The 25,851-nt window shown below is 42.3% G+C and overlaps 1 protein-coding gene and 1 long non-coding RNA gene across 3 annotated transcripts in view; one reads left to right on the plus strand and one right to left on the minus strand.

Moving 5' to 3' along the window:
* CDHR2 (cadherin related family member 2) overlaps positions 1-5,354 on the minus strand; it is a 220,419-nt gene extending 215,065 nt beyond the window's left edge. The window contains exon 1 of the mRNA XM_069764192.1: positions 5,287-5,354. The gene's annotated coding sequence lies outside the window, so the exon portion shown is untranslated. The remainder of the gene's footprint in view (positions 1-5,286) is intronic.
* A 2,189-nt stretch (positions 5,355-7,543) lies between these two features.
* LOC138675726 (uncharacterized) lies at positions 7,544-22,264 on the plus strand. 2 transcript variants are annotated; one of them, XR_011320710.1, is made up of 4 exons: positions 7,544-7,610; positions 11,336-11,388; positions 13,344-13,697; positions 21,878-22,264. It is a non-coding gene; the product is annotated as an uncharacterized lncRNA (long non-coding RNA). The 2 variants fall into 2 exon arrangements; XR_011320711.1 differs by lacking the exon at positions 11,336-11,388.
* The last annotated feature ends 3,587 nt before the right edge of the window (positions 22,265-25,851 follow it).

The raw sequence follows: 25,851 nt of genomic DNA on the forward strand, positions 1-25,851 counted from the left end.
CTATGTGGCTGTGCAATATACTACGTGGCTGTGCAATATACTATGTGGCTGTGTTATATACTATGTGGCTGTGTTATATACTATGTGGGCTGTGCAATTTGCTACGTAGCTGTGTTATATGCTACGTGGCTGTGCTATTTGCTACGTGGGTTGTGTTATATAATACGTAGGCTGTTATATGCTATGTGGCTGTGCTATATTTCTCTGCTGTATCTGTGCATCATGAATCGTGGTATGTGTTAAAGGGGGGGGCCCACTGAGACTCTTTCACCTGGGGCCCTCAAAAACCTGGAGCCGGCCCTGGCTTCACAGATTCAATCAGCGACAGCCGCAGTCCGGCCGCGAATTGGCGTGGGATTTGAACCACGCTTCGCTGATTGGTTGCGCCCGGCCGGCCGAATCCTGTGTATTCATTGCATTATTCTTAAATCTTCATACATAAACTACATACAGATTCTAGAATACCCAATGCGTTAGAATCGGGACACCATCTAGTATATATATACAGTGTATACCTATACATTTATTCTATCTATTCTATTCTAACCTGTCAGTGTGATTTTACTGTACACAGTGCTGAATTACCGGCTTTTCTATAGAACACCGCTGTGTATTTCTCGCAAGTCACACTGATGGTCCGTGTGTAATCCGTATTTTTATCGCCCCCATAGACTTTCATTGGCGGATTTTTTGCGCAATACGCTGACAAGCGCAGCATGCTGCGATTTTCTTAGCCCGTAAAATACGGCTGCGAAATATATGGTAGATAGGAGCTGCCCCATAGAGAAACATTGGTCAGTTTGCAATGCGTTGTTTTTGCGCCTCTCATATGTCCGTAAAACTCTCTAGTGTGACGCTGGCCTTACTACCTTCAGCAAAGACTTTAATTAAATGAAAGGAATTATAAATAGACATTTGTCCATGTTACGGGGAGATGTTTCACTTTGTAAAATAGTTCAATATTTCCACTGCAAAACCACCAAATTTAGCAAAGATATTATTTGCTAGTCTGGTAATGAAAAAATGCAATTAAAAGACATACAGTAGCTCTCAGAAACAGAGTTTTACAATATAAATAAGTATAAATATGTCCCACAAGTTAAGAATGTCAAAACCAGAATTGATGGTAGAAAACATATTACTCAATTTTTTTAATTGTAATAGCGTGAACGTGGTGTATGCATACAGTGAACATTATGCGGAATCACTTAATTGCGGCAAAGGATTAGTGAACACATTAGAGAGTCGCATAATCACAATGCAGTACCCCTCTAATATTGCATTTATGCCAGGGTGATCTTACAGATTTGAATATTTTGGATTCAAAACAGTTAACCCATTACTGACAGGTGGGGAATGGAGTTGGGCTCTTTTGAATAGGAAATCTAATTGTATTTTAACCTTGGATCACCAGACAGGATGTGCACTGGTCCTGCTTCAGACAACACGGGTTTCAGGAATAGGTTCTGGTGCAGACAACATGGAATTCGGGAACAGGTACTGGTTTCAAAAACAAGTATTGGTTCAGACAACTTGGGTTTCAGGAACAGGTTCTGGTTCAGACAATATGGGACTCAAGAACAGGGAACTGGCAACATACTAGTTGCAAACACTCTAAGTAAAGAATCTACAGGGGTTGCTCAGGTACCTCTCTACTGGGGAGTGTGTGTTGTATACCTGATGCCTACCAGCTATTGACTAGGGTATTTCCAAAGTATGCTTGTTGCTGCTTTAAGTGCACAGGCCCAGAGAAGCAGGAAGCAACAGCAGGAAATGGGGATACTGCTGCACAGGCCCGGTATGATGAGTATCTTGGTGTCCCATGCAATGCAGCTGGCATTGGTGTTACCGTACCCCCCTTACACCACTCTTCTTCAAATTCTCAAGCAATCTCCGCAGAAGAAGTGGGGCATGACTATTCTCCTTGGACTCATACGATCTCTCTTTGGCGCCATAAGAAAGTTTTTATCTCTCAACTTCCTTATGACTAGCATTATTCTCACCACCAAGATGTCCTCAGAGCAGACCAAAGTGGGCTTAATACCAGGATCCTTGAATTGCAAAGTCTCTCCCTGCCTGGTAAGACCAGCCACCATCTTGGAAAAATTAAAGACAAGTTGGGGTTCTTCCTCCTGGTCAGTGGATAGGAAAGACCTGTAAATCACTTCTGCCTTGACATTCTCATCAGCTGGCCACTTGAGAATTGAAGATACCCTTTCTGGGTTCATCTTCAAACCAGTGTCCGTGAAGATACATCTTCGAGGCATGATGATCCTGGGAAAAGGTCTTTGGAGCAATTGCTTGGACCATGTAAAGATAACATCTGTGCTTCCCTGCTATCGAAGACATCAGTTCATGACCCCTTGGTGGATGGCAGACTTGGCAGAGAAGATGTTGTCACTGGCAGCCGAACTGGACCTACAGGGACCAGACACCTCTCACAGTACATATCTCACCAAGGAAGCACCTCACTAGATCTCCAGCCCTGAACTGGCTCATGAGTTTGCAGCCATGGAAGACCCAAAAGAAATGGATGAAATAGACCAGACCACACATAAAGTTTATCTGTTCTGTATGCAATATTTCTACTTGCTCAGTAACCCCTTGAACTGCTTTGGATAGAGACTTTCCCTCTACTGACAATACCATCAAAGGACTCTGGAGGCGATGGACAGGAACCCGATACCCATCTACCATTGCTTAGTGCAAGAAATTTTCTGCCGAACCAGGGTCGAGATAGACCGTATCAATGAACCAGAAGCCTTCACACGATACATGTACAGTCAGAGTCAAAGGTGGAGAGATATTACTCTTGCCTAGGATAGCTTCTCCTACAGACCTTGTGTTTTGGAGTTTTTCAAACCTCTCTGGACAAAAATGAATGAAATGTTCCGTGCTACCGCAGCAATAGCACAATGGTACTCTGACTGCTGCTCAGGCTGACTAACACAATCGACCTGCATGGATTCAAAGAAGATGACTGTTTCAGAAGACCTCTCTGTTCTGTTCCTGGGACCTGACATCAATTTGGATTGCTAGGTAAATCAAGTTGTCTAGAGTAGTAATGATGTCTTGAAAAGCTAATTCGTTCTGGTTCACATAACAGGAGTTTCAGAGACAGGTTCTGGTTCAGACAACACAGGTTTTAGAAACAGGATCTGGTTCAGACAACACATGTTTTTAGGAACAGGTTCAGACAATATGGAACTCAAAGGGAGGGACCTGGCAACATACGTGTTGCACACGCACCAAGTAGGGAATCTGCAGGTGTTGCTCAGGCACCTCCCTACTGGGGTGGGTGCCTTATATACCTGATGCCTCTCAGCTATTGACTGGTGCATTTCCAAAGTGTGCAGCCCTAGAGAAGCCGGAAGACACAGCAGGGAATGGTGTCCCCACCAGCAGGAGGGAAGTGGATCACACAGGGATGCCGGCATTGGTGCTACACTAGTTGATAATTTAATTGATCATGAGATAGGGATCTTTTTAACAAAGGGGATTTACATTTCTCTTAGATTTTTGTTAAATTGGAGCATGAGTAAGAACCATTGCAGTTCAAAACACATCAATTAGTAACACTTCATATGGCTCTATTGGATAGAATACACACGTAATGGCTCTTTTATATTTTACCTTATTTTGCGGTTTGAGGATTGCATGCAGAAGAGGCATAGGTGTACAAATAATACGCATATACAGAGGTCACTGGAGGTTGCATCCCACTGATCTGATGTGTACATATAAGTGCCGAATATAAAAGAAAATATGCTGTCAACCATGACTCATAATTACTGCTGTATATCGTACTGCATACAGCGTCATTCTATCACATGAGTAATCTGAACTATAATGTTAAGGCCTCATTGAAACATCCTTGAATCACCATGATTTTCTAGAATAGAACATGTACCCATTAAAGTTTATGGTTCTATTTACATCTATGTTTTTCATTGGAATCACAAGCCTGTGGGTCCATGAAAATCATGGACTTTCATGTACTCAGTGTACAATCTGTGCGCTGCATGTGATTAACATAGTATTATACAGAAGAAGCTTTATAATTTATTTATTTAGCCATACATGAAAATCATTGATAGTAAAAACTTTCCCTGACCATAACACTGAGAAAAAACATACGCATAGTGGCATACGTGAAAAATCACTGAATTTGCAATGAGACCTAACTGTATCTGCAATTTCCTGCTACAGATGTAGGTTGGCGTAATACACTGCATTTTGCAGCATTTCTCGCTGCATTTTAACCAGTGTTAAAACACATTGAAAATTATTAAAGCGTTTATATATATATAGGATTTTTGTATGTGGCATATATAGGGCTCCATGCTCTTTGATTGGGTGGCATTGTATTCCCATAAACTTCTCTTTAGGATTTAAAAAAAAAAAACATTACAAGTGTAACAACAAAAGAAAGGTAAGAAATTGTCTAAAAAACACTTGAAATTCCTGGCATTTTATTTTCTACAAGGGCTTAAAAACACTGAAAAACTGTGTGTGTGTTTAAACCGAACCATAATTTAACTGTTGATACTCATATAGGTTTAGTTAAAATTAATACGTATAAAAGTACAATATTTCATTAGCAGGTGGAGTGTTTTTTGGAAATGGGTTAAATAGAAAATTGAATATGCTGAATTTGCATGAAAGTTACAGACACCATGAAAAACAATGCAAATAACTGTGATCTAAGCAGGTAAATACCAAAGAAGATCACAACTTTTGTTAGAAAATATGAAATAAACAGCATTCCAGAAAGGAACATTTCCATATCTAACAAGATGTGTTCCCACCAAAAATATTTAAGACCTCATTATCTAGCTCTTAGACCTCACCTTATACTATGTATATGGGATAAAGGCTACAGGTAGGAACCTCTTTAACGCTGAAATCACACATCACGTTTTTGTGGAAGTTTTTGGCACAATTTAAGTTAAAACCAAAAGTGGTTTCCAATGGAGGAAAAAGCATAAATGAAACAATAGGTTAGGTTCAAAAGTCAAAGTTTAGCAGTCGGTGTATGGACCAAGACTTCTCAGACCAGCCCAGGGTCTCCTGATCAGATCTCCATAGTGTCATAGGCATATATAAGGCTATTGAGCTCGGATCAGAAGACTAGAAGCTGGTCTGGAGAGCACAGTTCATAAGGACCAATAAATTCAGCATAATACTTCTGTTTCGTAAACAATTTGTTTAGCTGAAAAAGGCACCAAACCTGCGTTTGTGATCCCAGGTCTTAATAAGCCAAATTTACAAAGAAAATTCTCAAACCTGTAACTCTGAGACAGCTGATTCTCTTCTGGTGCCAGGACAAGAAATAATATCAAGACCTTTGTATCCTTTGCTCACTTCACCTCATCATACATACATCAATCATTAACTGTAGATAATGAGGAAGAATAATTACCATCTCCACCCACCTCTACTGGAAACAGCTCAGCTTCTACATCCACAGACCAGATCATTTTCTTCTATCTGTAGTAGACATGATTTCATTGTCATCTTTCAGGAGCTCAAAGGGGAGTCTTCCCTCCTTAACTGATAGGACGAGTGATAATAATGAATCAAATGAATTGATAGAATGTGTTAGCCCTACTACTGAGCAATCTCATTCATTTGTTGTTGTTTTTTCTTTCTGTCCTTCATGAGGATCAGATGTAGTGTTGGAAGTATATATTCAATATTTCTTTTATGATTGTTGGGTTCATGCATTTATTTATTATGGATTCACTTTCAATTGTTTTTTCTACAGAAATGTAACCTACGGTATATTATATGCACTGCTCAAAAAAAATAAAGGGAACACTCAAATATGACATCCTTGATCTGAATGAATGAAATATTCTCATTGAATACTTTGTTCCGTACATAGTTGAATGTGCTGACAACAAAATCACACAAAAAGCATTAATGGAAATCAAATTTATTAACCAATGGAGGCCTGGATTTGGAAAGATACTCAAAATCAAAGTGGAAAATCAAATTACAGGCTGATCCAACTTGAGTGGAAATGCCGCAAAACAAGGAAATGATGCTTAGTAGTTTGTGTGTGTGTGTGGCCTCCACGTGCCTGTATGACCTCCATACAATGCCTGGGCATGCTCCTGATGAGGCAGCGGATTGTCTCCTGAGGGATCTCCTTCCAGACCTGGACTAAAGCATTTGCCAACTCCTGGACAGTCTGTGGTGGAACGTGACGTTGGTGGATGGAGCGAGATATCATGTCCCAGATGTGTTCAATCAGATTCAGGTCTGGGGAACGGGCGGGCTAGTCCATAGCTTCAATGCCTTCATTTTGCTGGAACTGCAGACACACTCCAGCCACACAAGGTCTGGCATTGTCCTCCATTAGGAGGAACCCAGGGCCAATCGCACCAGTATATGGTCTCACAAGGGGTCTGAAGATCTCATCTCAGAACCTAATGGCAGTCAGGCTACCACTAGTGAGCACATGGAGGGCTGTGCGGCCCTCCAAAGAAATGCCACCCCACACCATTACTGACCAACTGCCAAACCGGTCATGCTGAAGGATGTTGCAGGCAGCAGATCGCTCTCCACGGCGTCTCCAGACTCTGTCCCATCTGTCACATGTGCTCAGCGTGAACCTGCTTTCATCTGTAAAGAGCACAGGGCGCCAGTGGCGAATTTGCCATTCCTGTCCTGCACAGTGTTAGGCTGTGAGCACAACCCCATCTGTGGACGTCCGGCAGTCAGACCATCCTCATGGGGCCGGTTTCTAACCGTTTGTGTAGACACATGCACAATTATGGTCTGCTGGAGTTCATTTTTCAGGCCTCTGGCAGTGCTCCTCCTGTGCCTCCTTGCACAAAGGCTCAGGTAGCGGTCATGCTGCTGGGTTGTTGCCCTCCTACGGCCCCCTTCACATCTCCTGGTGTACTTGCCTGTCTCCTTGTAGCACCTCCAGCCTCTGGACACTACGCTGACAGACACAACAAACCTTCTTGCCACAACATAAACACCGTTTGTGCGGGCACCATCCACTTAGAATCCAAGAAAGGGGATCTCCTTATGCACACATTATTGAAATATAACCAAAAAGAAAAAGTGTGTGCATCAAAGAAATGGGATCACCACAGCAATTTTTAAGGTACAAAATATGACAATATTTAGTAAGCACATCACACAAAGAACACATTAAAAACACTTTAAAAAGCCCAACAAAATGGGTAGAGGTAGAGGGTCCACTTAAATATAGGGTAAATACCCAGAAGAATACTCCACAGCCAAGTTATGGTACAATACATCTCCATATATTTACATCTCAATAACCAATTATATGCATGCTGTTATAGAAAAAGAATACCAATATCATTGAATAAAGAAAAGATATATCCTTCCAAAACCTCATATTTTTATCTAACAAATGGTACCCAGGTTATGCACAAATCTCATGAAAAACCAAGAGTGAATATTTCCACATGGTATTCACCCAGGGGAAAAAAAACTTTATCCTTCTTACCCAACCTAACCAAGGAGTACACCTTCTGGTGTTAACCTAGCAGGCATAGTGATTTCCATAGGCTGTGTCAGTATCCAGACCCACGCGTATCGACGCTCAAGGCGTCTTCCTGAAGGTCAGTGGTTCAATAGTGGTGTGTTACTCAAGTTTAAATAGATACAAAGTCTTATTAATTAGCTTACCAGGTGTGTGCTGCAATGGCGACGCAAGAGTCCAAACATGTTAGACCAGCGTGTTGCAGAGATTATTGCGCAGGTGCCAGAACTTCTTGTCCGGAATAGTGTATAGCGCATGCGCGATCAGCGCTTTTTACGTATCCATACACCGCAGACCGGCGTATAACCAAGATTATTGCGCAGGCGCCAACACTTAATACCAGGAAATCAGTGAATGGTGTGCAGCTCATGTGCGATAGACGCTCTTACATTACAGCCTTCCCACAGGTATAAAGAGGGTACTAGTTAAGAATCTGGATGCAAAAACTGTTTAACCAAGGTGCAATCAGTGCACATATGGGTCAAAGGAGCGATCACTACAGGGGATAAAGTAAAGTCAAACTATTAAAAAAACGGGTTGCCATCGTGACAGCCCTACAGTTCCCAATAGGTTACACGCATGTGCAGAAGCAAAAGTACAGCTATTGCAACTGTAAACGGTACAGTCATAGATTTCAAGTCAGGAGAACACCATATAATGGTAAGTATCAGAATAGTTTCAAGAGGCCGTTATTATTACAAAGAGTAAGCCTCAAGAAAGGTTGCTATTTGTTTATATACACTACAACGACTTTAATATAAGTGTAAACACTTGTAGCAACGGTAGTTATATCATACATAGACTGATGCTCACAGTATTTGGGTGATATACGAAACAACCATATTATTTCAAAAATACAATCGCATACGTACTTCATGCAATAAATATGGCTGTAACTCAAAAAAACCCGCACCGTGGACAGGTACATCAGAATCATTGGAGAACTTTGTTGGGGAGCTAAACGAGAATAACTGCAATATTCGGCTAACATCATGTTACTCCACTAGCTCGGTTGACTTCCTCGACTTGAAAATTATGATTCGGGAGAATCGGATCAACACTACTCTTTTCCGTAATAGTACAGCCACAAACTATTTATTGCACTGCTCAAGCTTTCATCCAAGTCACCTGCGGAATAGTATCATCCTGGATGAGCTGCACTACCTGAGCCACTTGTGTGGGTTGTAGAGTCCGTCTCATGCTACCACGAGTGTGACAGCACAACCAACATTCAAAAGTGACCAAACCATCAGCCAGAAAGCATTGGTACTGAGATGTGGTCTGTAGTCCCCACCTGCAGAACCACTCCTTTATTGAGGGTGTATTGATAATTGCCAATAATTTCCATCTGTTGTCTATTCCATTTGCACAACAGCATGTGAAATTGATTGTCAAACAGTGTTGCTTCATAAAGTGGACAGCTTGATTTCACAGAAGTTTGATTTACTTGGTGTTATATTCTGTTGTTTAAGTGTTCCCTTTATTTTTTGAGCAGTGTATTACTTTACCATATATTTATTTATATGGGGGTATATAAATTTATATTTGCTTGTATGTGTGTGCATATCTAACATTTTTTATCCGATCACATGAAAGTAAGGTTTATAATATAACTTTCTTAGTGCTTCTAACAGGGTTCCCCTGACCCGATCATAACGTTCAGTGCAAAAAATCATTTTAACCATGTAATAGTGCACTTACTGGTTGTCGAGATAGAGGTGGCTTGAGATGTCAAGATGTGTTAGTCCTCTTCAAATAGATCAGTGTAACAGGCTCCGCAACACAGGACCGTGAAGCTAGGGGGTAGTGCGATAGCTTGCTTCCCCCAGAGAGGCCCTCCTTGCTGGGCACTGGGAGTAGGCAGGAACTGCCAACTTCCAGCGTGCCCTGGCCGGAAGCAACGCCGAAGCAGTGGCGGAGTGTGGAAGGGGCATGGCGGGTTATGTGACGTCACACAGCTAATGGGCGGGCGCGTATAGGGATATCCAATCCAACGCCTTTCGAAGGATACGATCCTTCTTTGTCAGGGCTGGAGTTCCCAATGAAGCCCTATCCTTATATAGCGTTTGTCCACCCGCCCCCTTCAATGGAAGCCTGCCTAGGAAACCTGTACAGTGGGGCCTATAGATGGTATACTAGTTTGAATGCAGAGTAACATATACATTGGGCATAAATATAAGACCTCAGTTGGAGCGTATAAAGCTGTATGGGGATTGTTGAAAAAAGGCATCCATGTGGTAAATAGCAGGATATGTGGTCAATGATAAAGCAACTGGTGCCACGATTGCATATATAGTAGATATGTATTATTCCCCATGGACTTAATGAGGCATGAATAAAGAAGGAAGTAAAGGGGATACTTAAGGAGATATAAATTGGATAGATTAAAACTAGATTTTTATTATAATAGACTAAAATAAATATATGCCTAAAAAGTCAGGTTAAATATACCTGGTCTAGTGTTGAGATAAATATAAGAGTAAGATCATATAATTGTAATTGAGATAAAAATTAAAATTACAATGAATTGTCCCAATAAAATTTAAACAATAGTATAGGATCCCATCTTGATCCCTAACCCTAAGGACTCTCATGGATACATGACTGAATATGTGTGGATTTTTAAAAAGCAAACACTGTTGCTAGATTTGGAAGTTAAAAAGCATACAACTCTATTTCCTGATTAAGTCCTTTGGGGGCCAGGCTATCCAACATGAAGATCCATTTGGATTCTACCCTGGACATTAATCTTAAGAAATCACCACCCCTAGGATTTTGCTGGACTATTTGGATTCCGCAAAAAAGGACATCTGCGCATGATTGACTATGCTTTTCCAAAAAATGGCGGGATAAGGGGTGTCCTTTAAAACCCTTCTGGATATTGTCTAAATGTTCTTTTATTCTAACCCTTAGGGGCCTCTTGGTTCGGCCCACATAGATTTTATTACAAGGACACTTAAGTATATAAATTACCCCTGCTGTTTCACAGGATATACTGTTCTTAATGTGAAACTTTCTAGTGCCACTTGAATCCATGAATGTGGTTTGAACCGATTTCTTGAGGGATGTGCGTTTACAGCATGAACATTTTCCACATGACCTGAATCCCAATTTTTGGGGGTCTACTGTTGTTGCAAGTACTCCTGTCCTTGAAAAAAACGGTTTCGTTGTCGACGCTAGGAGGAGGCCCAAATTTTGTGCCTTTGTGTAGACAAATCTGGGATTATTGGGCAGTAGGTCCCCAATGTTTTTGTCACCTTGCAGGATGGGCCAGTGTTTCTTAACTATATTTATACATTTTTTGTACCCTGAATGAAATTGTGTCACTATAGGTAGATTTTTTATTTGTTGCTAGATATCTGGCGGGTTGTTTCTCGTTTCCACTTTATGTATCAAGCTTTTTCTTGGTATATGGTCTACTAACTGTCTAGCCATATCTAGGGTTTGTACATTATATCCCTTCACTTCAAATTGTTTAGTGATATGTGCAGTCTATCCTGATGTGAGTATATTGCCCATTAGGGATATTTGTAAGCCAAATTGGGAGGTGACAGCATGTAATATGTATAAAGCTGTTTGAGCCTCTTTGTGGAAACACTTAGTTTTTAGTGTGTTGTTTTCCACATATATTGTTAAGTCTAAAAAGTTTACCTTAGTATTGCTGATGGTAGGTGTGAATTCTAAACCAAATTGGTTGTTATTTAGATTCGAAATGAATAGATTAAGTTCTGTTGTAGTTCCTTCCCAAATAAACAGGATGTAGTCAATGAAGCGACACCAAAGTTTCTGTAATCCTGTTTGTAGTGAACCCTCCTTAAAGATGAAAAACAAGAAAGAATTGGAGCGCACTTACCCAGGTAAAATGGTCACCACTTTATTAGGACTTAATGCAAAAAGCAAGGAAGGGGGTGGACAAAAGTCGGACGACGGCCGTTTCGTGCAACACGGCACTGAAGTGCCGACTTTTGTTCATCTTTTTGTATGTTACAGTGTCATTTAGGAGTCTTAATGACTCATTATGGTACATGGCACAATCTAACACCACAATACCACCTCCCTTATCCGCTGGGCGTATGACAATGTTATGGTTTTCTTGGAGGTCAATAATAGATTTCTTCTCACTATTGCTAAGATTATGTGGGATATATTTTGAATTATTTCTACAGATTTTTTTAATGTCTGTGGTCACTAAGGTCTCAAAAGACCGAAAAGCACTAGAGTACTCATTAATTGGATTAAATGTAGACTGTAGCACCAAATTAGTATGGATATCATTTTGGGCATTGGTTATGGTTGTAGTTGAATAAGTCTTATTTGCACTGGTTTCCTTTTTAAAAAAATATTTTTTTAAGGCCAGATTGTGCATACATTTTTTAATGCTGATATATAGCGCATTAAAAAAAAACCTACTACATCTAGTATTTTAATTGAAAAAAATGAACTGGCGTAAAAATTGGTATGCATGCAAAATAGGAGCATGTTCACACTGGCCATTAAACAAACAAAACCTGAGTCAGAATCAAAATGACTATATACCCTGCTATAAATAAATATGTTAAAGCAATAATGCATATAGATAAAATAGGGTACTTAATAAACACCGTTTTTGTAAAAGTCATCCCACTAGCGTCAAGGTGTATCAAAATGGGGATGGTCCTAACCTCTAGTGGCCTCCCTTTCTTTGATCCGGACATTACGTTTATATAGCTTACCTTTTGCTGGATATCCATTTTCAGGACCCGATCCTGCTCGGCCCTTATTCACATTAACGTCACTTTGACACATAGTAAGGTTTTAATTCTAGAGGCTAGGATGATCCCAAGTTGACGACACCTTGACGCTGGTGGGATGGATTATACACTTTTAATCAAAAACATTGTTTACTAAGTACCATATGGTATTTATATGCACTATTATTTATTTACTTTCAGCAGGGTATATGCTCATTTTGCTTCTGTTTACATCTAGTATTTTGTATGACCTGCATGATTTTTAAGGTCAGCACAAAGTCTTCTAGGCATGGAATAAAGAAGTTATCTTATTCCATTCTTCAATAATGACTTTTTTAGAGCCTGGATGCCGGAGTGATGCTCAACTTGTCTCTTCAGAATTACTCATAGGTACTCGATTGGGTTAATTCTAATCAGGACACATACTTGGCCACTGAATCACTTTCACCTTCTTCTTCAGAAATGCAACAGTGGCCTTAGATGTGTGTATGGATTATTTTCATGTTGGAAAATTGCACTTCTACTAAGTGCATGGAGTGTTGGTAACATCTTCTTTTTCAAAATAGAGAAATACATCCTTGAATTCATAATATCAATGAAATGCCAGAAGCAGTCATGCAGCCCTGCATAAGTACACTGCAACCACCATGTTTCACTGTAGGCATCAAGCATTTTTCTTTGTACTCCTAACCTTTGCAACACCATACAGTTTTGAAGACATCAGTTCCAAAAACATATATTTTGGTCTTATCACTACAGCGTATAGGGTCCAAAAAGTTTTAAAGAGAACCTGTCACCTGAATTTGGCGGGACCAGTTTTCGGTCATATGGGCGGGGTTTTCAGGTGTTTGATTCACCCTTTCCTTACCCGCTGACTGCATGCTGGCCGCAATATTGGATTGAAATTCATTCTATGTCCTCCGTAGTACACGCCTGCCTTTCTTAACTTTGCTTCTATCTTCCCTTTTTTGTCTTGACTACTATTTTTTTTTTACTTAACTTATTCTTTCCTGTTTTCTGTATCTCTTGTTTTCTTTCTTTTTCTTATCTTTGCAACATTAATGTCTTTATTTCTTTTCTAGGTTCCAGAACGGGATGAAGACCTCCTCGATAATGACCTTCTAATTTCTCTTAAAAAAAGAAAAAGAAGTTTGACAGCACTGCTGTGGGGCCAGACAACCATATGCTGAATGGAGTGCTTTCCGGATAGAGATTGCCTCTATGGACTCCGGGTGCTCATGCCAAAACAGAGTATATGCAGCAAAAAAGAAAAATGCAGATAGCACTCACCGATCCTTAAAACTTCATCCTTTATTCAAACCTTAAAATGTCATGGCCAGAGGAACAGGTTGCTGGGATGTGCGAGCTGGTGTAAGACGACGGCCGTTTCGCACGACTCAGCGCTTCAACGGGTCTATGCGTCAGAGGATATGGCGGTGAGTAAAACACCTTAATCCAGGATATGCTCCTCCCCTCATATCGACCACATGGCAAAGTGCAACAAAACATTCAACAATTAAAAACATTGCAACATTACCTGTACCATGTTCACTCTATCATTTAACCCCATCGGTCCCATTGTGCCTGTGCGCATGATCCATTTAGCTTCTCGCTGTAACAACAGTCTATGCAAATTTCCACCTCTACGTGGCAGCACTACTCTCTCTCCCATGTGCTTTTCCTTAATGTGATTAATCAATGGTGGGACGCCTTTACCTGTCATTACAGATTTGTAGTGTTCTCTGAAGCGTACGTATAAGGGGCGTATTGTCTTTCCTATATAGAAAGACCCGCATGTGCATAAAATTACATATGCCACAAAATTTGTTTTGCACGATATAAATTGCTTTACTGTGTGTTTTATTGCCCCCATGAGGATCCGTGATATGCATCCTACAATAGGGGCAATGTCCACACTTGTGATTGCCCTTAGGAATATCCCTATTCAGCCAATTTTTACTTGGATTATCCAAACGATTATGTACTAAAATGTCTCTAAGTCTCGAGCTACGTCTGCATGAGATGAGGGGCCCTCTAGCCACAATCTCAGTAAGATCTTTGTCCCTTTCTAGGATGTGCCAGTTTTTTCTTATGGAGGAGCGTATATGTTGGTCCATAGGACCATATTGAAAACAAAATGCCAATCTTTTATCTTCTTTCTGACCAACCACATCATTATTACCCTCTTTTACTTTTTCTTCCACTTTTTCCAGTGCTGCGTTCAACATAGTACTGGGATATCCTCTTTGTCTAAATCTATTGAATAGGTCCTCAGCCTGCTGTTGATATCCTTCTTGTGTGTTATTTGTCCGCTTCAATCTTTAAAACTGGCTATATGGCAATGATTGTTTTGTGTACTGTTGTGAATTCCGCTCTTGGGCTCCCTCCGGTGGTTGTAAGTGGCACTTTTGTGAGTTCTGCTCTTGGGCTCCCTCCGGTGGTTTTAAGTGGTATGGCTTCTCCTTGGATTTAGCAGTCTGCAGCTGCTTCCACTGATTGTCTTTTCTGCTCGGCTATTTAGCCTGGCTCTTTCCTTCAGCTTGTGTCACTTGTCAATGGTTCCTGGTTGGATTCACATCTCTTTGGATTTCCCTGTTATCCTGACCAGTTCAGCAAAGTTAAGTCCTTGCTTGCTCTTTTCTGTCCACAGGTTGTGGACTTATCCGTTCTGTGCTTTCTAGTTTTTGTCCAGCTTGTCAGTATGAATTAATTCAGTTAAGCTGGAAGCTCTGGGAAGCAGATTTACCCTCCACACCTTTAGTCAGGTGTGGAGATTTTTGTAAACTCTGTGTGGATTTTTTTTGTAGTGTTTTATACTGACCGCACAGTATTCCATCCTGTCCTATCTATCTAGCTAGACTGGCCTCCTGTGCTACATCCTGGTTTCATTCTGTGTATGTCTTTTCCCTCTCCACTCACAGTCATTACTTGTGGGGGGCTATCTATCCTTTCGGGATTTTCTCTGAGGCAAGATAGTTTTCCTGTTTCTATCTTTAGGGGTAGTTAGTTCTCAGGCTGTGACGAGGTGCCATGGGAGTGTCAGGAGCATCCCATGGCTATTTCTAGTGTTGTGTTGAGCTTAGGGACTGCGGTCAGTACAGGTACCACTTCCTTCAGAGCTCGTCCCATGTTGCTCCTAAACCACCAGTTCATAACAGTGTATCCCGGATGGTAACTATTGTAGTGCATCATGGAGTTGGTGGCCGTGGGTTTACGGTACATGGAAATGCAGATAGATCCTTCCTCTATCTCAACCAATACATCAGGAAATTCCATACTCGTTCCCTCATAATTCGACGTGAACGAAATGTTCATATCATTGCTCTGACACGTCGTCGACGTACCGAAGATATGTCTTAATGTGCTTCAAATAGGGGTTTTGTGTAGTGTATCCAAATTTCTCCTCAAAATAGCCAAAAAACAGATTTGCAAAAGTACATGCTGCCGGAGTCCCCATCGCGGTCCCGGTCTTTTGCATATACCATGTATCCCTAAATGTGAAGTGTCATGATTCCAATGGCAGGGAATCACAAAAGGACAAGCACCAACGAGCTCTAGGGTGATGGAACCTGAGCTGACCGCGACCCTAAACCTGAACACACAAATAACAATAGCCGGGGAACGTGCCTACGTTGATCCTAGACGTCTCGCACCAGCCGAAGATCTAACTTCCCCTATTAGAAGAAACACAGACCTCTCTTGCCTCCAGAGAAATACCCCACAGAAATAGCAGCCCCCCACATATAATGACGGTGAAATGAGAGGAAGGCACATACACAGTATGAAAACAGATTCAGCAAAATGAGGCCCGCTAAAACTAGATAGCAGAGGATACAAAAGTAAACTGCGCGGTCAGCAAAAAACCCTTCAAAAACCCATCCTGTAATTACTTGAACTCATGTTCCAACTCATGGAACATGAGGAGCAATTACAGCCCACTAAAGCAACCAGCAGCAAAGAGACAATTATATGCAAGCTGGACAAGACAAAAATAAAGCAAAATGTGGAACAAGAAAATCAAAACTTAGCTTGTCCTGAAGATTACTGAAGCCATAAGCTGAGGTAACAAAACACTCTGATAACCTTGATAGCCGGCGGGGAAATGACAAGAAAGCCCGGTTAAATAGGAAACTCCCAAATCCTAATAGAACAGGTGGACACCAGAGACAGCAGAACACAAATCACCCAGTACCATCAGTAACCACCAGAGGGAGCCCAAAAACAGAACTCACAACAGTGAAGGCATTGTGCGGGAGAATATAAGACATACCATCACAAACAAAATCGATAAATGTCTGACTTCTGTCAGTGCCATTAAGAATCTCTCTTATTACCTGCACACCATGCCGTTGCAGTATTTTCGTGTAAAGGCTTTCTACATCTATGGATGTGAGTGCAAAACCAGGTTGCCAAATAAAACTGCGTATATTGTTCAAAAATGCACTACTATCTTTCAGATAAGATGGTATACGGCTGAGCATAGGGCTGAGCATCCAATCAATGTAGCGGGAAAGGGGCTCTGTTAGGGACCCTATCCCCGACACGATTGGACGTCCTGGAGGCAAAGTTTTAGACTTGTGAATTTTTGGTACGTGGTACCAATGGGGCTTTGTGGGGAACTCCAGCAACAATTTCTCAGCTTGTTTCTGCAAAATCACCCCCCCTCCCCCCCCAGCAGGAATAAGACCTCAGATGTAGAACTTTAATTGTTTCGCCGGTGAATGTTACCATCACATGATCGGGACTGCAAAAAAAAAAACAAGTTCTGCTTACCTGACCGCGCTCCTGCTCTCTCCACGCAGCTGAAACGTGCACTCGCCAGCGACTGACAATGATGTCAGACGCCGGCGACATGCACACTGGGACTGACGTCAGCTGCCAGCCTCAGATTGGCTGGCGGCTGTTAACTATTGACGTGCGGGCGCACGTCAATAGCGTTAAACAGCTGCAGCGCCGGCCGCGGCCCGGTGACCCACCCCCAGGGCTGGCTCCAGGTTTTTGAGGGCCCCGGGCAAAAGAGTCTCAGTGCCCCCCCCCCCCCCCCTTTAACACATACCACGATTAATGATGCCCAGATACGGCAGAGAAATCTAGGTATAGTACAATGCCAGATTTCACTTCTAACATGAGTGACAGCTATTGTAAATTCTACAGTGTATATATACAGGACAGGAGGAGTGGTACTGTGCAGTGTATATATACAGGAGGAGTGGTACTGTGCAGTGTATATATACAGGAGGAGTGGTACTGTGCAGTGTATATATACAGGGGAGTGATGGTACTGTGCAGTGTATATATACAGGGCAGTGGTACTGTGCAGTGTATATATACAGGAGGAGTAGTACTGTGCAGTGTATATATACAGGAGGAGTGGTACTGTGCAGTGTATATATACAGGGGAGTGATGGTACTGTGCAGTGTATATATACAGGGCAGTGGTACTGTGCAGTGTATATATACAGGGCACTGGTACTGTGCAGTGTATATATAGAGGGCAGTGGTACTGTGCAGTGTATATATACAGGGCAGTGGTACTGTGCAGTGTATATATACAGGGGAGAGGTACTGTGCAGTGTATATATACAGGGCAGTGGTACTGTGCAGTGTATATATACAGGGCAGTGGTGCTGTGCAGTGTATATATACGGGGGAGTGGTACTGTGCAGTGTATATATACAGGGCAGTGGTACTGTGCAGTGTATATATACAAGGGAGTGATGGTACTGTGCAGTGTATATATTTCAGCAGCCGCCCAGGCCCCCAGCACCTGTCCTGTATATATATTATATATACTGTCATACAGGCTGTACAGATACAGTATATACATATACAGGACAGGTGCTGGGGATCTGGGCGTCTGCTGAAGTATATAATATACAGTATATCAGCTGTGGCCGCCCCAGGTCACCCAGACTGTCAGAATACCTCAGGGCGGCAAGGCTTGCCAAGGAGCTCCTCCGGAATCTGCATCTGTCCTGATAAGTTCAGCAGCCAGCGAGGGGCGGGCGGGAGAGCAGAGCAGGAGAACTCTCCGCCCACAAACAATGTCACGCTGGCTGCCTTCTTAACCCCGATGTGCCTGCACTGCCTGACCCTGCACTGACTGAAAAGATGCTTGTGCCAGCAGGGCTAGATGCCCGCCCCCCGCATTGTGCCGCCCGGGGCGGCCCGCCCCCCCCGCACGCCCCTTCCTACGCCACTGGCCGGGACCACACAACTGTGTGTGATGCGATAAACTCCTCCGAATTTCTCGCATCACACACAGTTGTGTGATTCTGACCAAAATGTTTTTTTTTCACAGTGAACAAAGTCAGAACCCGTTGGCGTTCGATGAAGGATAGCTTCAACAAGGACCTTAGTTAGGAGAGCCAGGTTAGCAGTGGTGCTGCAGCAAGGATCAGAAAGTATAAATATCATCGCATGCTGACGTTTTTGAGACTGGTCCCTGCCAAGAGAATATACAGTACAGACCAAAAGTTTAGACACACCTTCTCATTTAAAGATTTTTCTGTATTTTCATGACTATGAAAATTGTACATTCACACTGAAGGCATCAAAACTATGAATTAACACATGTGGAATTATATACTTAACAAAAAAGTGTGAAACAACTGAAATTATGTCTTATATTCTAGGTTCTTCAAAGTAGCCACCTTTTGCTTTGATGACTGCTTTGCACATCTTGGCATTCTCTTGATGAGCTTCAAGAGGAAGTCACCGGGAATGGTCTTCCAACAATCTTGAAGGAGTTCCCGGAGATGCTTAGCACTTGTTGGCTCTTTTGCCTTCACTCTGCGGTCCAGCTCACCCCAAATCATCTCGATTGGGTTCAGGTCTGGTGACTGTGGATGCCAGAACATCTGGTGCAGCACCCCATTACTCTCTTTCTTGGTCAAATAGCCCTTACACAGCCTGGAGGTGTGTTTGGGGTCATTGTCCTGTTGAAAAATAAATGATGGTTCAACTAAACGCAAACCGGATGGAATAGCATGCCGCTGCAAGATGCTGTGGTAGCCATGCTGGTTCAGTTTGCCTTCAATTTTTAATAAATCCCCAACAGAGTCACCAGCAAAGCACCCCCACACCAGCAACCAGCACAACTCCTCCTCCATGCTTCATAGTGGGAACCAGGCATGTAGAGTCCATCCGTTCACCTTTTCTGCGTCGCACAAAGACACAGTGGTTGGAACCAAAGATCTCAAATTTGGACTCATCAGACCAAAGCACAGATTTCCACTGGTCTAATGTCCATTCCTTGTGTTCTTCAGCCTAAACAAGTCTCTTCTGCTTGTTGCCTGTCCTTAGCAGTGGTTTCCTAGCAGCTATTTTACCATGAAGGCCTGCTGCACAAAGTCTCCTCTTAACAGTTGTTGTAGAGATGTGACTGATGCTAGAACTCTATGTGGCATTGACCTGGTCTCTAATCTGAGCTGCTGTTAACCTGCGATTTCTGAGGCTGGTGACTCGGATAAACTTATCCTCAGAAGCAGAGGTGACTCTTGGTCTTCCCTCCCTGGGGCGGTCCTTATGTGAGCGAGTTTCTTTTTAGCGCTTGATGGTTTTTGCCACTGCACTTGGGGACACTTTCAAAGTTTTCCCAATTTTTCTGACTGACTGACCTTCATTTCTTAAAGTAATGATGGCCACTTGTTTTTCTTTACTTAGCTGCTTTTTTATTGCCATAATACAAATTCTTACAGTCTATTCAGTAGGACTATCAGCTGTGTATCCACCAGACTTCTGCACAACACAACTGATGGTCCCAACCCCATTTATAAGGCAAGAAATCCCACTTATTAAACCTAACAGGGCACACCTGTGAAGTGAAAACCATTCCTGGTGGCTACCTCTTGAAGCTCATCAAGAGAATGCCAAGAGTGTGCAAAGCAGTCATCAAAGCAAAAGGTGGCTGCTTTGAAGAACCTAGAATATAAGACATCATTTCAGTTGTTTCAGACTTTTTTGTTAAGTATATAATTCCACATGTGTTAATTCATAGTTTTGATGCCTTCAGTGTGAATGTACAATTTTCATAGTCATGAAAATACAGAAACATTTTTAAATGAGAAGGTGTGTCCAAACTTTTGGTCTGTATTGTATGTGGGGACATCATATTACAGTGGGTATGGAAAGTATTCAGACCCCACTTTTCAATTTTTGTTTTTCCACAAAAATGTAAAATAACCAATAAATTTCGTTCAACTTCACAATTGTGTTCCACTTGTTGTTGATTCTTCACCAAAAATTTACATTTGGTATCTTTATGTTTGAAGCATGATATGTGGGAAAAGGTTGAAAAGTTCCAGGGGAATACTTTCGCAAGGCACTGTACCACTTCAAATTCTCGTTGTAATTCTCGTTGTATTATTGTTTGCAACAGTTGTCCATAAAGAAAAAGAAGTAACATGTGAATTCTAGAGGTTTTTATGGATGAATACAATGCTCCACATTTGACTATTGAGTGATCCGAGACATAAAATAGCCTGAAATCACAAAAAAGTGTCAAAACAACATACCAAGAAGAAGCAAAAAAAGCTGTATGCAGACATACCCTAATTTTATACCACCCCATTCCATCATCACAACACAAGAATCTGTGAAATAGGGCAGGAAACGCTATCCTGCACTAAACAGCCATTAGGCACTTAGGCCCCGATATATTAGTGTTTACACCAGAACATTCTTGTAAAACACTTCGAAAAGTTGCCAATAATTATTTTTTTAAAGAAGTAAATGGTAATAATACATGTGAATAACACTATTAAAACTATTTTGATCATGAAAGCATAAAAGCCATCCCGCCGAGACAAGGTGTACCCAGTAAAGGCGGTCCTAGTATTAAATCCTGACCATGTGTCATATGACGTCAATGTGAATAAGGCAGAGCAGGACAGACGGCCATCCATGGGAACTTATACAGATGGAATCATTAGCTCAGAGTTTCCTATAACCCCACACCTCTCCGTTCCTTCTTCCTTGTATATAAAGCTGTTCTTTTCAGTGAGGTGTATGTGGTTCTCAGATGTTCTTTATCGGACTCTTCTTCAAGAATATGTCCAGTTGCCGAAAAAGACAACTTTTATATTCAGGGACGAGGAGGTAATATCTCAGAAATGGAGAGGCACAGGAACAAAGGAGAAACAATGCCAAATGTTTTGGGCAGGCGCAGATGAGATTTGGGCAGGCGCATGGGAAAGCGCTTGAACCAAAATCTATGGGGCCGTACAAATGTCCAATTTCTTTTTCCTTGGACAGAGGACTCCTGTGGATGAAATCGCTGCACGCTCGAGTTTGATCCGATATTCTGATCTGGCTGTATGAATAAATAATCCTTAACAGAGTATACTTTGTACGCCCCTTTAAGCTTCCGACTGATTTTGATAGCACTCTAGAATTTAGGAAATGTATTCGCCGGCTGTGTAAATTTGACAGTAAAGTACACAAGGCCATATACCGTATGTCGTAAAAGTGTGTGGAATTAATGAACCAATATTATTTTATCTGCAACTTATTTCACCCAAACATCATAAAGCATTTACAAAGTGTGATTCATGGGATGGAAAATACATTCACTCAGTTATAAGTAATTTCTTATTTTCCATTTTTCTGGTAACAGAACCACTCTCGTCTATGGCCAGCACCAAGCATTGCAGCTTATCTTCATTCACATGAACAGGATGAACGACAAGACTAAACACAGTGAGCGGACAAGTATAGTGGGAAAGAAAGCAATCCAGTTTTTCCACCAATAAAGGCACAAAATCTGCAGTCATTATTTTCTACCATTAGATGGCAGTGCAGTGTCAGGATAAGTCATCAAAGGAAAAAGGAACATCAATGGTGGTTCAATGAGGCCCTCTAGTGGTTGTTAATGAACTGGACTCTTGTAAACTGAAATTCCCAGTTATAAGAAATCTGAGGGTCTTGTGATGTGTAAATGTTCTGTGAATTTTAGTGTGTTGTCTGTGTAATAAATACCCAATAAAATCTATTTGAGGTTGTATTTTTTTGAGTTTACTGAAGAGATGGGTAAAGCAAAACTAGTGTATAATACTCTACCCATGAGTAAACCAAGGAAATGTTAGAAAAGACGCCTGTGATTGATATAATAAGTGTCTGTAACATATTACTACACACTATCTGGGAGATTTAGGCTGTGTGCCCACGTTGCATTTTGTATGCGCTTCCACCGCGTTTCTGCTACAGCGGAAACGCTTAAAAAACGATTAAAAAACCGCATTCCCATGCAATCCTATGGGATTCCGCAATTGCTGTGCCCATGCTGTGGATTTTCCCGCTGCGGAATCGCATAGCGGTAAAATCCGCAGCATGTTCATTATTTCTGCCGCAATAGGATTGCATTGAAACGCTCACTACGCATGTGGCTTTGCCCACCATGCATAAAGTGAGCACTTCATGTGCGGATGGTACCCGAGTCTGGAGGAGAGGAGACTCTCCTCCAGGCCCTTGGGAACCATATTTCTGTAAAAAATAAATAAATAAATAAATAAAAAATAGGGATATACTTACCTTCTGATGGCTCCCGGCTCTCAGCGGTGCACGCGGCGGCTTCCGTTCCCAGGGATGCATTGCGTGAATCACCTGAAATGATGTCGCGGTCACGCAACTGTGACATCATAAACGTCCTTCGCGCAAAGCATCCCTGGGAACGGAACGTACCGGTGGCGCCACTGAGGAGATCGGGGGCCGCCGGAAGGTGAGAATAACCATATTTTTTATTTTTTTATTATTTTAACTTTCCATGTTTTACTATTGATGCTGCATCTTATGGGGGCCATCAACCATAATGCAGCAACATATAAGGCATATACTATGGAGCATCTTATGGGGGCCATCAACCATAATGCAGCAGCATATGAGGCATATACTATGGAGCATCTTATGGGGGCCATCAACCATAATGGAGCAGCATATGAGACATATACTATGGAGCATCTTATGGGGGCCACCAACCATAATGGAGCAGCATATGAGGCATATACTATGGAGCATCTTATGGGGGCCATCAACCATAATGGATCAGCATATGAGGCATATACTATGGAGCATCTTATGGGGGCCATCAACCATAATGGAGCAGCATATGAGGCATATACTATGGAGCATCTTATGGGGGCCATCAACCATAATGGAGCAGCATATGAGGCATATACTATGGAGCATCTTATGGGGGCCACCAACCATAATGGAGCAGCATATGAGGCATATACTATGGAGCATCTTATGGGGGCCATCAACCTTTATGGAGTAGCGTATGGGGCATATGGATGGGAGCAGCAAATTACAGAACGGTGGCGCAGGATGGGAGCAGCAGATGACAGGATAGGAGCAGCACATGACAGGATGGGGGCGCAGGATGGGAGCAGCACATGACAGGATGGGGGCGCAGGATGGGAGCAGCAAATGACAGGATGGGGGCGCAAGATGGTAGCAGCACATGACAGGATGGGGACGCAGGATGGAAGCAACACATACCAGAATGGAGACCATATACTAATATAAATGCTCGCCACCCGGGCATAGAACGGATTCAATAGCTAGTCTACTATATAATCATCTAATTCTGTCTGTAACGGAAATCCCACGTCGCTAATTGGTCACGCCAGCCGCCCGCAACTAATCAGCAACAGGCGCAGTCCGGCCGTGAATTGGAGCGGAATTTGAACCACGCCTCGCTGATTGGTCGCACCCCGCCGGCCGCGATCAATCAGCGACAGACACAGTCCGGCCGCGAATTGGCGTGGGATTTGGACTACGCTTCGCTGATTGGTCTCACCCGGCCGGCCGCGACCAATCAGCGATATTGGCATGGGATTTATACTAGATACATATTCTAGAATACCTGATGCGTTAGAATGGGGCCACCATCTAGTATATATATATTTATACTTAATACAGAGCTAGATAGCATAAAAGCCGGTAACTCAATTGCCGGCTTTTCCTATCTCCTTATCAAACCCGACAGGATATGAGACATGGTTTTACATACAGTAAACCATTTCATATCCGTTATATTTGTACATATTCCTCACTAATAATGTTAGTAATTTGTGTGTGCAAAATTTGGGAGCTCTAGGTGTTAAAATAAAGGGTTAAATTATGGGAAAAAAACTGGCGTGGGCTCTCACGCAATTTTCTCCGCCAGAGTGGTAAAGCCAGTGAGTGAGGGCAGATATTAATAGCCTAGAGAGGGACCATAGTTATTGGCCCCCCCTGGCTAAAAACACCTGCCCCCAGCCACCCCAGAAGAGGCACATCTGTAAGATGCGCCTATTCTAGCACTTGGCCACTCTCTTCCCACTCCCGAGTAGCGGTGGGATATGGGGTAATAAGGGGTTAATGTCACCTTCCTAATGTAAGGTGACATTAATCCTGGTTAATAGTGGAGAGCTGTCAATAAGACACCTATCCATTATTAATCCAATAGTAATAAAGGGCTAAAAATACACACACACATTATGAATAAAGTATTTTAATGAAATAAACACATGGGGTTTTAATATCTTTATTGTACGCTCAATCCAACTGACGACCCTCGTTCTTTTGGAAAAAAGGAAAATAAAAAAGCAACAATATCCCATATCTGTCCGCCATACAGTCATGTCCTACGTTGTAAATCCATCTGAAGGGGTTAAATACATTTACAACCAGGAGCCTGCTAATGCAGCCGCCCCTGGCTGTAAAAACTGGGAAATGAATGGAATGCAGCTTTGTTGACCAACAGTGTGTCCTCTATGTGTCTGATTACCATATTTTTGTCCTCTGTGTTTGTGCTTACTATCAGTGTGTCATCCATGCCTCTTCTGTGTGTCTGTGCTTACCATCAGTGTGTCATCCATGCGTCTTCTGTGTGTCTCTGCTTACCATCAGTACATCATCCGTGAGTCTGCGCTTATCATCAGTGTAATCCGTGTGTCTGTGATTACCATCAGTGTGTCCTTCGTGTGTCTATGATTACCATCAGTGTCATCTGTGTGTCTGTGACTACCATCAGTGTGTCCTCCGTGTGTCTGTACTTACCATCAGTGTCATCCATGTGTCTGTGATTACCATCAGTGTGTCCTTCGTGTGTCTGTGATTACCATCAGTGTCATCTTTGTGTCTGTGACTACCATCAGTGTGTCCTCCGTGTGCCTGTACTTACCATCAGTGTCATCCATGTGTCTGTGATTACCATCAGTGTGTCATTCATGTGTGTGTACTTACCATTAGTGTCCTCCGTGTGTCTGTGATTACCAAGTGTGTCCTCTGTGTGTCTCATTACCATCAGTGTCCTCCGTGTGTCTGTGCTTACAGTGTTATCCAGACCTTGCACTACACATGGAGGACAGGCAGATAGTGACAGACCCCGCACTACGCATGGAGGGCAGGTAGAGAGTGACAAACCTTGCACTACACATGGAGGGTAAGTAGAGAGCGACAGACCCCGCACTACACATGGAGGGCAGGTAGAGAGTGACAGACCTTGTACTACACATGGAGGGCAAGTAAGGAGTGACAGACCCTGCACTACACATGGAGAGTAGGTGGAGAGTGACAGACCCCGCACTACACATGGAGGACAGTTAG

Source organism: Ranitomeya imitator, chromosome 4 (genome assembly GCF_032444005.1).
Source record: "Ranitomeya imitator isolate aRanImi1 chromosome 4, aRanImi1.pri, whole genome shotgun sequence".
NCBI classification, from domain to species: Eukaryota; Metazoa; Chordata; class Amphibia; order Anura; family Dendrobatidae; genus Ranitomeya; species Ranitomeya imitator.